Raw genomic sequence first — 15,343 nt, 5'->3', positions numbered from 1 at the left:
TGTCATCTACTACCATTGAGAACGGCCTAGCCCCATCCTCCCTGGAACCCCCTTTCAGGTAGTTAAAGGCTGCTATCAAATCCCCCTTCATTCTTCTCTTCTGCAGACTAAACAAGCCTAGTTCCCTCAGTCTCTCTTCATAAGTCTTGTGCTCTAGCCCCCTCATTTTTGTTGCCCTCCACTGGACTCTCTCCAACTTGTCCACATCCTTTTTGTAGTGGGGGAGCCCAAAACTGGACACAGTACTCCAAATGCGGCCTCACCAATGCCGAATCGAGGGGAATAATCACTTCCCTTGATCTGCTGGCAATGCTCCTCCTAATGCAACCCAATATGCTATTAGCCTTCTTGACAACCAGGGCACACTGCTGACTTATATTCAGCTTCTTATCCACTGTAACCCCCAGGTCCTTTTCTGCAGAACTGCTGCCTAGCCCGTCGGTCCCAAGTCTGTAGCTCTCATGGGATTCTTCCATCCTAAGTGCAGGACTCTGCACTTGTCCTTGTTGAACCTCATCATATTTCTTTTGGCCCAATCCTCCAATTTGTCTAGGTCACTCTGTATCCTATCCCTACCTTCCAGGGTATCTACCACTCCCCCTAGCTTAGTGTCATCTGCAAACTTGCTGAGAGTGCAATCTACCCCATCTTCCAGATCATTAACGAAGGTGTTGAACAAAACTGGCCCCAAGACCGACCTCTGGGGCACTCTGCTTGTGACCGGCTGCCAGCTAGACATGGAGCCATTGATCACTACCCATTGAGCCCGATGATCTAGCCAGCTTTCTATCCATTTTATAGTCCATTCATACTTCTTTAACTTGGTGATAAGAATACTGTGGGAGACTGTATCAAAAGCTTTGCTAAAGTCAAGGTATATCACGTCCACCACTTTTCCCATATCCACAGAGCCAGTCACCTCTTCATAGAAGGCAATCAGGTTGGTCAGGCATGACCTGCCCTTGGTGAATCCATGTTGACTGTTCCTGATCACCTTCCTCTCTTCCAAATGCCTTAAAATGGATTCCTTGCGGACCTGCTCCATGATTTTTCCAGGGATTGAGGTCAGGCTGACCGGTCTGTAGTTCCCTAGCTCCTCTTTCTTCCTTGTCTTGAAGATGGGCACTATATTTTCCTTTTTCCAATCAGTGGCCTCCCCCAGTTGCCACGAGCTTTCAAAGATAATAGCCAATGGCTCTGAAATCACATCAGCCAACTCCCTCAGTACCCTCAGATGCATTGCATCTAGCCCCATAGATTTGTGTATGTCCAATCTTTCTAAATAGTCCTGAACCTGTTCCTTCAACACTGGGGGATGTTCGCCTCCTCCCCTTTCTGTGCCGCCCAATGCAGTAGTCTGGGAGCTGACCTTTTCTGTGAAAACTGAGGCAAAAAAGGCATTGAGTATCTCAGCTTTCTCCACATCCTCTGTCACTAGGTTTCCTCCCCCATTCTGTGGGGGGCCCACACTTTCCCTAATCTTCCTCTTATCGGTAATATACCGGTAGAAACCCTTCTTGTTCCCTTTCACGTTCCTTGCTAGCTGCAACTCTAATTGTGCTTTGGCCTTCCTGATTTCATTCCTGCATGTTCGAGCAGTATTTTTATAATCCTCCCTAGTCATCTGACCAAGCTTCACTTCTTGTAAGCTTCTTTTTTGTGTTTAAGCTCACCAAAGACTTCTTTGTTAAGCCAAGTGGGTTCCTACTGTATTTGCTCTTCTTTCTGCACATCAGGATGGTTTGTTCCTGCCCTCAATAAAGTTTATTTAAAATACAGCCAGCTCTCTTGGATTCCTTTCCCCCTCATATTAGCCTCCCATGGGATCCTGCCCATCAACTCCCTGAGGGAGTCAAAGTCTGCTTTTCTGAAGTCCATGGTCCGTATCCTGCTGTTCTCCTTTCTTCCTTTTCTCAGGATCCTGAACTCTCCCATCTTATGGTCACATGGTCTGGATCTATCTAGTTTGCCTGGCAGTTAAGTGGTTTTCAGTGATTTTGTCATTAATGATGATGCTACCTTTAGGTCTTGTGAATTAGGTCTTACAGAGTTGTCCTAAGCTTTCCTTTAAAGGAAGCAGGAAATGTGACCACCTCTCTGGTTAGAATAAAAACTGAGCACTTTCTTTGATAGTTCTTTACCATTAGATGGAATTTTCAGAAGAATAGTATTTAGTGTTACAGTACTTCAGTTGTTAATAAGATTGAGGTGATGGGTACAGCTCAGCATTATTTAGCTAGCACCTCTAGTTTTACGGACTTTTGATGGATCAGTATGGACATTTTCCATTATACTATTACACTTTTGCCACTGTAGAATACTACCAGCTTTTGGGACCTGTGAAGCCACAGTTGCCGTTCAACCTCCAATTCTAAGGGAGATGCTAATATCAAAGCTGTGATTAGGGGATGGGGATGGGGGGTAGGTTCTAGCACCTTTCATTGCAAACATAATGGTGAAAATGTTAATGCTAATGGCTGGTGTTGAAAGTGTATCACTGTGATATTTTCCAAAGATAATGAATCCCCTTCATGCAACCATTCAGGCTGCGCTTTGGAACCTGAGCAACCCCTGTCCAGGGGGTCCCTCATTTCTAGGGGTCAGAGATGACATCAGACCAATTTCTTCTGTGTACTCGAAAGAGATGTTCAAATTGTATTGCAGAATATTTGTATATAAAATTTGTTTTTAAGTTCACAAAATTTCTGGTTAATGGCATCACATTTAAAATGAAATATTTATTGAAAATATTTTCCATTAAATGGATGTCTGTACTTAATTTTGCCAGAAAAATGCCTGGTACAGTTTGAGTGTTATATAAATAATAATTCGGTTTCTCCTTACTTTGGAGAGAGAGAGACTTTATTCTTCTTGATTTGCTCTTGTCTTTTGACGCCAGTGGTCCTAAAGCATTGTGAAACCCTTAGAAAAGGGAATAATAAGCATGGATTAAATAAGAAATTATTCCATTTTTGTTCACTTCCGATCAGCTTCAGTTTAATTACTGTGCTGCAGTCATTCATTTTGTTTCTCCTGGTCTTTGGGTCTTGCTTGCTTTTGCAGCTGATACCCAAATATGCACTGTCGGTACAGTACATCTCTTTGAAGCAATGCTCTGATGGAAAAAGTCAATGACATATTAATGTGTTTATCATTATCTGTACTGACATTTCTATGTGCTGCAAAGAATCTTGCCATAGTTTTAACTGCTGTAGAAAACTAGTATAAATGTGAGGCTTCCAGAGATTATTTGTTTGGGTCACTGTGTTTTGGATGTATTATTAATACTTAAAAGACTTCACGTGCTGTCTGAAGCAGAGATTCTTCTTCCTATGTTTGAAACAAGTTAGCACATTTCAGGTGGCACTGCAATCTAAGAAATCCTTTTGATTTATGGTGGGATTTTCAAAAGTGCCTAAGGGAATTGAGTACAAGTCTTATCAATTTAATCTTGTGAGTAAAGAACAAATATATTTCTTTTTTTACTGCAAGGCTCATATTAAAAAACTGGAGAATGGGATTTCACCTGATGGATTAGGTGTTTGTGGCATATAACAGCCCTGTACTAATATTGCATGTGCTGAACCAACAGGCTGTGTTAGTGTTCCAAAGAAATGTCACTTTTGATTACAAGAGCCACTCTGCTTTTATGCTGACTGGGAGCGTCCAGACAGGGATCTACTGCAGCAGAGTATTTTCAAGTGCTCAGGGTTACAGGACAAGCAATGACACAGCCGTACTGGTCTGAATTGCATCCCAAAATGTGACAGTGTGTGTGTTTTGCTTGTGGTGTGACACCTTAGTTGTTGAGCATAGATTTCTTTCCTATAGCCACCAGGTCCACCTGAGTCCAAAAAATGAAAAGGTTGAAAGGAAGACTCTCTTTCTTGTCTCTTGACGTCCATAATCACTGCTTTCTTTATTGACTGAGGATGGAAAGTGAGCCCCTTTTTCTAACTTCAGTGTTAATGCAGCAGCATAAGTTGGATGCGAATGTTGACATGAATGGCTGCTGTCTTCTCACAAATACAGTCTCGTTATGTCTTAGAAGGGTCAAAATAATTTATAAATCTCAATCTCCGTATTGTAGCAGACTGGGACTGATATTGCGCTGGCTTCTTCTGAATCTATCCTGTACTCTGGTTTACAAAGAAGAATCAGTCAGTGTGGAAAAAATTCAGTCTTCACCTGAATAGCATTAGACATGGTATCTCCTGAGATTTGTAATTCATAAAATCTTAGTTCTCCATTGTTGTTGCAGAGATGCTGGTGGAGGATTTGAGTGCATGTTAATAAGATTTTTTTGTGAGATAAACTCTCAGTTCCAGGGGCAGCATAAAAAAATAGGTATCTGTCAGTACCATTTTATTCTTTAGAATAGAAATGGTTTTTCTTTAATGAAATTCAATGTCAGCTCATTTTTTAACACTTCACAGATACAGTTCATTAGGTGATTTAATAAAATGGAATGTACCAGAATAAAATAATAATTTCAGCATGGGTTGATTTAATTCAAAGCAAATTGCCACCAATTTTAATCATGATTTAAATCCACAAGCAATAAACCTTGATTGAATTTAATCAATTTTAATCTTGTTTTGCATTTGTACTTTTTAGTTATCCTAAAGAAAGGGACATGTTGATTTGCAACTAAACACAGCCTGTACTCTAAATTTGGTACTTCTTTTTGGTAACCAGGAGAGTACTTTGTACACATTTGTTTAAGTAATTATACAGCTTAACATTTATTCAGAGTTTTAATTTTTTACATTTTTGTTAAAAAATGGTGAATGATGCATTTCTTAATTAGTAGATAAATGTTTTATGTGTGATTTGTGTCATTCTGTTTGGAAAGAAATTGGAATTAAATTAATGCACAAAAACACCATTTTAAAATTGTTTTTAGTTAGATAAATCAACTTTAAATGTGCTAGTTACAAGAGGAAGAAAAAGTTTATCAAAACATGTTTTGCATTTAAAGCTAACTGATTTGTTAAACAAGGGAAGTATTATCTGTAGTTAGTGAATTAAACTGACTGTTTCTGGTCTCCATGTCCTTCCAGATTTTAGAACTAGTAGATCTTCTCTCTCACCACCTAGTGTTTATTCATAGATTGGAAGAGGAAAACAAGCTTTCCCGTTTTTTCATTCCCTCAGTTTCTTAACTTTGAATGAGTTGAAATGAAGAAATATTTTCTTTGTACCTGCAAGAGAGGCTACTGCTGTCAAAAGCTAGGTTAGCACTTCAACAATCTCTGGATCCAGGTGCTTAGCCAGTGACTTCCACCAGTTCAGTGGTTTGACTTTCTTTAAAACTTGAATCAAACACATACTGCTTAATTTTTTACTTAATTCAAATTATTTTAATAGATTATATTTAGTCCTTAATATAAATGGTTGTCATTTGAAATTTAATTTTCAATAGGTTTATGCTTAAAAAAGAAAAAATATTTCATTTAAATTAAAAAACAAACCCAACTTAAGTAATTCTTAAAAATGTGTTTAAAAATAAATCATTGATTTTTATCCACCCTCCATGATTCTCAACTGGTCTTAATCTTATATGTTTCAAAGCAATAACGCTGATAAAGGCTTAATTCTGGGGAGTGCTGAAAGCTCTCAAGACCCCACTGAAGTCAATGGCATTTGGGCATGCCCAGCAGTTGCAGGAACAAATCCTATCTGCACTGTGTTTATCCTTTTCTAATTTACCCTGTGTGTGTGCGGAAAAGTCGTTTAGAAAACCTTCATAATAAATAATTCAAGTTTAAAGAAACGTGATAGAAACAGTCTTATACAAATTTAGAAATTGAGGCAAGTACATCAAAAAAAAGTAAAAAAAAGTCTGATTAAGCTGCACAGGTGATAATGCTCTTATCTCTCTCTCTGTAATTGCATGTTGTTTGTTCCTTTGAATGTTTTCAGAACATAGAGGGTTTTCTAAAATTCTGTGTTAAATTCACCACAAGCAATACCAGAATGAAATTGCAAACCTATATAGAACATGAACTGTCATATCAGTTCAGAAGTTTTTATGAGCTAGTTTTTCCTTGATAAGCAAGTGTAGTTCCCATTGATTCTAATTTGCTCCCCACACATACTGAAGGGAAAACAAAAAAGTGAGTGGTGATTTTATTCTGATAAAGTGACAAAATAATTTTTTTAAAAGGTTAACTCCAGACACAGAATAGTATGGTGCTCTAAAAGCCAGTGTTGACTGGGAAATTGCTTGAGTGACCAGTCTATCCTGCTGAGCCAAAAAGTTGCATATATAGAGAGAGTTCAGCGATTAGAAGCAATACTGTATTTCAGTAGAAGTTTTATCCTGTAAAAATATATTAGTTATGGGAGCTAATACGTTTTTCTGTCACTTCTGAAATAGAAAATAAATGTAGTTCTTTCCTATTGGAGTCCTCATAAGATTTTTATTGAATTATAGGTTGGATATTTTAGAGAGTCTTAATTTGTAGTTTGTCTCTCTAATTTTCATCAACAGGCATGCAATTAACACATCTAGTTCTGTGGCAAAGCACTGAAATAATTTCAAGCAATGCCCATCTTTGCAAAAGATGCCCCTTAAGCATGACATTAAGTGCTGAATCTTTTTGTCATTTGTCATCATCTGTCATCCTCAAGTGTGGTATCTGCACCACTCTGGAGCAGACAATGCAGCCAGATCATGCTGGCAATTTAAACTGGTTTACATCTGGGTCATAGTAGAGTTTTAGAAGGCAAGGACAGGAGACTTGAACTTGATGGAGTGGAAGCGAAAAGCAGTAGAGAGGTCAAGGAGGATGAGAATGGAGTACCAGTCCTAATATTTGACCAAGAAGAAAACCTAGATAAATCCAATTTAATATTCATTGGATATATTTATTTTCAGTTAAATTAAATAAAGAATTTCTTCTGTGAGGTAAATATCATTATCTGATACGGGATTTTTTTCCCCATTGTGTGTATCAATGTTAGATAATGACTTTTTGAGATCATGTTAATACTCGTTAGATAAAACACTGTAAGAATTACTACCCCAGCTCCCACACATTTATCTGTTAAATAATATTGCTGAACTAACTCTGAATAGTATCTCAAAACAATTAGGGGGATTTGCACTCTTACTTGTCATGTTTTGTGTTTCCATACACAATATGGCAATCTATCAGCAATGGATGAGTAAAATGATCTTGTGGCATGAAGAACTGATAGTATATGTTGTGCTTTTTGGAACTCTGGAAGCCCAGTTACAAAATAGGGACAAACTGTTCGATTTTATTTACTAAAAGTTTTTGAACAACCATATTGTTAAATGTAAGCCATAACATGTAAATAATAGCTGCCTGATTCAATCACAATGCCTCCAGGAATCTGAGCGTGCGTGTGCGTGTGTGTGTCCGTGTCCTCTTCCCCCTCCCCCACTACATTTAGGGAAGTTACTATTACTGGTACTAGTTTCAAGTAGCTCTTGCTGGGTGGAAGCCCCAGGACTCTGGTTAGCCCCTGTGCTTTCTTCCATGGCCTTCCCTGTGCAGTGATGTGGGTAATCACAATGTAGCTATTTCCCATGAGAAACTTGTATGGTTTTAAATAAATGTTTTAAAATGTTTGGTATTGTAATTACATTTTCCCCTAAATAATATGCTGCTTATTAATTAAAACAAATGATGATAAAAATAGTTTCAATTTTTACATTGTGCCTCAGGATAAGATAAGGGTAAAAAATACAGCATGCAGCATACCTATACAAATCTATATGCAGTCAACTGAGCTTATTTTGCATCTCCTATCGCCCACTTGTAAACAATCAACCCCATCAGAAGTAGCTGTTAGTTGTAAAAATAATTAAAAAAAACCCAAGTGGCTGACAGTAAAAATTGAGAAATCCCACAGAAGGTTTGCAGTAAATCTCAATATTGGCTTTGAATGTGAATCCTGTTGTATATGCTTTAGTATACTCTAAGATAACTTTGGGTAAGTTCAATCTGTTTTATGTCATCAGTTCAAAAGAATTCATCACGTTGTACTGTTTGTGTATTTGTAGACTTCAGCAAATGGATTCTTTCAAAAATTATATACCTGAAGTTGCTTTCTTCCCTCAAAATACAATAATGTGTTTATATAGCTAATCCCATGAGCAGACGTCAAAGTGACAAACTTATGTCTGAGCTTGCCTAAGCAAACTAAATCTGTGTGTTCTCGCTCTGCCCGGCTCCCCATATCCCCTTTACTTTGCAAAGGTTGATTTTGAAAAAGGGGAAATGAAAAGTATGTCACCATAGGTTAGATAGCTATTGAGCTCATCATTACCCAGACCTGATACAGAATCCCCTTTTCTTTGGTGTATCCTAGCAACCAACATTGGAACACATGGGAAAGATACAGACACACAGGAATCCAAGACCTCCGCTGACTATTACAAAACGGTCACCTGTTGCAATAAAAAAATAAGAACTTAGCCCTGTACAATTTCTGTGATGAAAGCTTGCCTTGAAACTTATATCCAAACTATAAAAAGGCATGTGTGGGTGTGTGTAAGAGGTGGTAGTGGTGTCAATATTTTTTAGTTTTCAAAATTTTTTAAAGATTTAAAGAAAAATTGGGACTGTGGCTTATTTGCCTAAAGCATGAAAGGTCAATGCCTGAAGGAATCAGATATCAAATGTATTTTTAAAAAACTTCTGACTTGAAATATTAAAACCTTTACCCATAATATTATAGTGAAGTTATTTCTTTCCCATGTCTGAATTCCTTGTAACTGAAAATGTAGGCTTTAAATGTGTTTAATAAAAAAAGTCCATTAAAGATCCAAGGCTACAGATATATGTGTAAAATATACTATTGTTAAATTTTTTATGATATGCTAATCTGATGTCAGGCATATAATAGAATAGATTATATAAAATGCGAACCCACTCATGTAAACACACACATAAAATCTTATAAGTGAAAAATTGATGATAAGCTAGTAATACTAACTTCCATTGACAATGTAAAATTGGTTTTCTATTTTTACATTTGACAAGTCATCTTTAAAACTTTGTTCCTTAGCAGTGTGTGCTGGATGTCCCCCAAAAGCAGGATGTAAAAGGATGATTTAGAACATTATTATCCTCAAAACTTTCTTCTTTCTTGTTTCGTGTTTCTTGACATCCATGCTTACCAACTTCCAGTCAGTTATGGATGTTTAACCCCATTGACGAGAATAAGGTTGTACAGATTCACTGAGATTATAATTTAGCCTGTAATACTTTCTGCCTCATACTATACATCACCATTAATAATGAAAGGGCCCCTCTTAGATTCCAGGCTGAGGTTGCAGGCATGGCAGTTTGAAGACAGGCATGTAGGCACCTGACAGAAAGATGTTGCTACACTTTGTTTCTGGCTGTGGATGACTCACTCACTGTGTTTACACTCTGTTCAGATCCAATACTGATGGTGATCCTGAACTTAATACATTAAAGCAATACATTGCTAGTTCTAGGTCTGATAAATTATTTGTGCAATCAGCTGTAATATCCATGTATCTGTATCAAATCTTGTCATCACATATTTTTGATGGATGTGATTTATATTGAATTAGTAATGACAAAACTTTATTTGTGGGTGTTAAGACATTGGAATTCATGTACTTTTTTATCTGTTCAACTCCTACAATGAAGGACTCCCCTTGCTCCTCTTTGTTTTAGTATAGTGGAACCATCCAGTGTTATCTGTTATAGCTCTGACTTATGTGGATTTTTTTTTGACACCCACACAGTTCATGTATTATACTAGCTAAATTAAGTTGAATTTCTACATACTGCATTCATGTTTATAAATGGACTCTGTCTCTGTGCAGACATTACTTCTTTTGTTGACTTAATAAGGGATTGGTGTGTCAGTAACAGATGGGACTTTCCATGTTTAGAAAAGTACTTCAGTGTATATTTTGGAGTCTTCTGTATTGGAGGTAGCCTCCTTTATCTAAATGTATTCAGCAGTACAGGTCTCCATACCTGCCAGCCCATTGTGACAAAGACAACAACAACAACAGCAACAAAAGGAAAAAGAAAAAAAGATTTGCATTAAACATGCAAATTTGCATAAAGTATTGCCTGATAATGCTGAAGCTTCAAGATCCTCCCAAAAAATACGAATCCCAGTTAATTTTGCAGCCCAAAACAGGTCCTGTCCCCCAGGCCCACATCAATTAATCATGTGTGCCTCATCCCACCTGGCCTGGCGGGGGAGCAGATGCATATTAGTTCTGCAGTGTACAGCCCCACATCTGCCCCTTGTCTCTTCCAGCATACCTCTACTCCTCTTGAGCTCTGGAGATTCCATGTACGTGCCCACCCCCTCCTCTTGGACTAGGGGAGAGGGGTCTAATCCAGGGTTCTTTTCTTTTCCATCCTTTCTATCCCAGATCTTGAGGCGTCAGCGCCAGGGAGCTTCTTCTTCTTCTCCACCCCTTCCACTTTGAGGCCTGAGGTTGCTGGGCTAAGGAGGGAAGAGTAGAAGAAGAGTAGATATCTTTTTTACAAGAGTGTGGAGGAGGAAGCAGAGCCGTCCTGAACTACTTCACTCTTTCTGCTCCCCACTCATTTTGTGTGTAAATGGTATCTGCTCCTCCTTCTCACCCTCTTCTCCAAAATTTCTGTCAGCTCCTGAGGAGAACTCTGACTGCCACATGTAACAGTTCTGATTCCTTTCTCTTTCCCCAAAAGGCAGTAGAATGGGGAAGGACAACCAGTCAGCATTTTGCCCATTGTGTTGTCTGATGATACTTCACAGACACAGGAGGTCTCATACTATAAGTGAAAATTCCGTGTAGTTGGCAGTTCTGCATCTGATTGTCTTTAAGTGACAATATAAAAGGTTCTTGCTTTAATGTATAGACTACTGATTTATAAATACAGAGTTCTGACATTATAAATTGCCATGGTCAAAGTTAACTGATATGCTGTTCTGGCACTGAATTATGAAAAGGAATTCAATCTTCATTGACCGCGAGAAATAACCAGTGAAGATTTGTTGCTAGAGGTGGAAAAAAATCATGCCAATTTCTTTCTTTCTCACCAAGCCTCCCTTTTAGCACTTCCTGCCTTCTCCCTCTCCCCAAAAATTCTCTATAGGGAACTGTGAAGCTTCTGTGTGTCATAATTTATACATCTGCACAGAATATTGAAAAAACAAAATAAAAAAGCTGTGGTTTCAGTTCCTATGCTTCTGTTGGTAGGAAAAGTTAGCTTGTGCCAGAATAAGTTTTTTATAAAATAAAAATATTAGATACCCACGTGTAAAATCTGTCTACATTTGTAACATTTATATTCATTTCACAGAATTGCTAGTTTGACTGATGGTGTATTTCTAAAACACATGCATCTATGTATATGTTGTGTTTATATACATAGCTAGTTGTCCTGATTTACTTTTCAGTGTCATTCATATACCTTCTTTGTATGAAGAAGTTGAAGCAATTGTTTAGGTATGGATGGCTTTATAAATAGAGAGAGAGAGAGAGTGTGTGTGTTTGTGTGAGAGAGAGAGAGAGCGACCTTTTTAGACAAATACTTCAACAGAGCTAACAATCGTATATTTATTAAAAGATTTGTGATTTAGCATCTCTGTATGGACAGGTTATAATTAAGATATTTTATCCATCTGTTTCGTTCATTACTGCTTTCCTAAAGAAAGTTAGCCATGATCATGTTTCATATTTTTTCTTTTATTTTTACAAGGCACTAAAGGTATCATTATTACAGTTCCCTTAAGTAGAAGAATCTCAATTTCATGGGAAGTTTTGTCATTTTTATTATTTTTTTAAAAGTATTTAGAAACAGCGTACTGTTTGTACTGTGGCTTTACTATAAGATATTCTCTCCCCTAATGATTCTGTTCTTTCAAATCTCTCACCAAGACTCACATTTTCAGCAAAGCCCACAAATACTAACCTTCACAAGTAAAAATACTTTCACCCATTAGATTTAAAAACCAAAGAAACTCCAAAATAGACCGTTCCTCTGGGCATCTCACTGCATTTTGTGTTGTCAATCTCAGACTGTAAACTCCACAGGGAAGGTGTCATTCTTTTCTCTGTCATGACAATATGTTTTTCCATCTGGCATGGAACTTCTGGGATTTTGCTTCCAAGTGCTGGAGGCAGTTAAAAGGTTCTTCTCTTCTCTTCCCTTCCCTTCCCTTCCCTTCCCTGTCCGGTGCAGTCTACCTCGTAGCACCCCCTATAGTGCATCTGGAGAACTGAACTGACATTTCTTTCCAGTCTTGTTTCCAATTTCAGAGGCAGAGACTTTCTTTGCAGCTCTCTGGCAGCTCAACAGCCGCTAGACCAGTTAGCAGGGGAAGAAATGTGAAGATAATCCCCCATCTCCAGACTGTCATAGTGGCCCTACTACTTCTGTCTTTTCCCTGCTTCAGTTCCCTCTCCGTGCCCTCCTCCCCCCTCCCAACCTCTGTTTTGTTTGAGTTTCCCCATAATCTCCCTGACCAGGAATTTTCCTCTCCAGCCCATTTAGTAGGTTAGGGGAAGCTGACAGCAGACATAGTTGGGAAATGATGCTAAGATTGACAGACCTGAAATATCTTCCCAGTGACCTCATAAAGACATATGGTGCTCATATATAGGACACATGAAAAACAACTTTAATTGTTTCCTGACCCAGTACACCATCAACTGATCTGTTATAATTCATAACTTTATGAAGTATTCCCACTGACATCTTCAGGTTTGCCTGTCCTTGAAACTTGACAAAGTATGAATGGAGCCATTGCTTTCTTTCATTGATAAATGTGAGATTGTACTAATACTTTTGGCGTCTGCAGGTTCTTCAGACATAGCTCACTCTCACAGTTGTATTTTCATAGCAGGTTACATGCCACCTTCGGAAAATTGTCAAAGCGTTATGAAAAGTCACTACTGTGCATTGAGAGACATGCTTATCAAAGAAAAGAACTTGCCATTTTGTAGGGTTCACTCCAACCATAACTAACGTCTGTGGCAGATAGCTGGCATGGCTGTGGGGTTACCATATGCTATTTAGAGTTCTGATGATCATAATTGTCTCTTCTGACCTTAATCTGTGAAAAGCAGGGGATATGAGTGGAAGTGAATATCCCCGCTTTAGTAGCCCATTGGCCAGCCAGCACTGGCATGCCAGTGCAGTGAACTACCATGGAGAATTTATCAGCTGGATTAATTTTTAACTTTGTACAGTGCCCATACAGATTGCTCTGAAGTCCTGGACAAGGACTTGGTTTTGAACAGATACAATAGGTTTTCATTTGTGTAGTGTAAAATTCTGAATTTATTTAAGAGTGAGAGTCAGTTTTCCAAAGTAACAAAGCACAAATCCAGATCCACACACTTCTCTGCCACTGCCTGTTTATCTCTGGTGACATTTGCCCCAACCTTGGCCCTCTTTCTATCCCATTTCCCACACTCAATGCTGCCCTCACCCCTTCCTGTCTCATGCCACAATTCCTACGCCCTCTCCCATCCTCCCCTTCTGTTGTCTCTGGAATGCCCACTCCATCTAAAAAGATCAGTCATCCATGACCTGTTTGTATCTCTCTCTCACAGAGACCTGAATCATTTCATCTGACATCGCAGCTGCAGCTACCCTTTCTTACAGAGGCCTTTCCTTCTCTTACAATTCCCATGTTGGATCCAACCGTAGTGAGGGTGTTGGTTTCTATCCTGTTCCTTTCTCTTCCCACTCTTTCTGTTCTTTTGAATAGCACTGCATCCCACTCTGTCTTCTCCTCCTCACTGGTGCGGTCATCTGCTGTCTACCCAACTCCTCCCCATCAGCCTTCCTCTCTGATTTTGACTCCTGATCACCCTCTTCCTTGCCTCAAAATCTCATATTCTTATTGTCAGTGACTTCAGTTTCCATGTTAATAACCCTCTGACCCCTTAGTTGCCTGACCTCTTAATTTGACCTGCAACTCTGTTTCAGCTCTCCCACTCACCAAGAGAGCTGTTTGCTTGAGTTAGTCTTCACCCATCACTGCGTGCTCTCCTTCTCTCTGTTGCTTTGCTCCTATTCCTCAGTCTCTTTCAGCATTACCCCACAGATCATGTCACTGTGCCTCTTCATGACTTCCAATCCATCAGCATTTAATAACTTCTCATCTTCTCTCAGCCCTCTTCTTCCCTCCCTCTCTTCCCATTCTTCCATCGCTATGGTTATTGGCTCTCTCCTTGATTCACTCTCCTCCTCTCTTGACTTTGTCCCTCTCTCCCATCACAAGGTCTCCTCTGCCAAGCCCCAGCCCTGGCTCACCCCAGCATCGGTGTCTTCTGCTCCTGCTCTTGTGCTATGAAACAATTCTGGTGGAAATCCCATGACCAGGCTGACTTCTTCCACTACATATTTATTATCTCCCCCTGCAGTAGTGCCATCTTCCTAGCTAAACAACTCTACTTCTTCAACTTAATTGAATCCCACATCTGCAATCCCAGCCACGCTTTTGCCACCTTTGGACTCACTACTCACATCCTCCCCTCCTCTTGCTTCCGCTTTTCTCTCCGCACAGGACCTTGCTGATTTCTTCCAAGAAAAACTTGATAAAATGTGACGTAACCTTCCCTTCCCTTTTCTCCTCCTATAACTCTTGCCTTCTCCCCATCACAAACCTAGAAGTTGCTCATCTGTTCTCCTGTAATCCCTCCCCTTGTCCCAGGACCATCCCATCTCCTGATTTCCCTTGTGCCCACTCTTATTCCCGTCCTCAGTTTTCTCCTTAACTTCACTCCCCTCTGGCTCTTTCCTCTCAAGATGCTCTAATCTCTTCCAATTTAAAAAACTCCACCCTCGACCCCACTTGCCTCTCCAACTACTGCCCCATCTCCCTTTTGTTTCTAAGCTCGTTGCTTGCACTGTCTGGTGTTCCTCTGCTCCATTTCCATCCTAAACCCTCTCCAGTCCAGCTTCTGCCCCTTACACAGCACTGAAACTGCTCTTGCCAAAGCCTTTGACTTCTTCCTCGCTATAGCTCAGAACCAATATTCCATCTTCATTCTCCTTGACCTGTCAGCAGTGCTTAATCGGTAATGAAAGAGGTGCTGGGGTTTAAATAATTAGGTGCCATGTCTCAAGCAATTTTTTTGCATTTATAACTGATGCAGCAAGGCCACAGGTGCTAGGTCTATGAATTGCCAAACCCTGGCACAAATTAAACACTGCCTGTCAGCGGTCTTCAACACTGGTACCCATGTTCCTCTTCTTGAAATCTAGTCATCCCTGGGCTTCTCTGATTGTCCTCTCTTGGTTCTCCTGCCGCCTCTCTAATTGCTCCTTCAACTTCTCATTCAGAGGATCCTCCTCATCCTCCTCCAACT

The 15,343-nt window shown here is 39.4% G+C and overlaps 1 protein-coding gene across 1 annotated transcript in view; it reads left to right on the top strand.

Annotated features, from left to right (window-relative positions):
* The window catches only part of SLC2A13 (solute carrier family 2 member 13), a 283,132-nt gene that overhangs the window by 110,287 nt on the left and 157,502 nt on the right, over positions 1-15,343 (top strand). The window lies entirely within an intron of this gene.

Source organism: Emydura macquarii, unplaced genomic scaffold (assembly GCF_026122565.2).
Source record: "Emydura macquarii macquarii isolate MOO-44397 ecotype Brisbane River unplaced genomic scaffold, CSIRO-AGI_Emac_v2 contig_2636, whole genome shotgun sequence".
Taxonomy (NCBI): Eukaryota; Metazoa; Chordata; order Testudines; family Chelidae; genus Emydura; species Emydura macquarii.
This window is presented reverse-complemented; position numbering and strand designations above follow the sequence as displayed.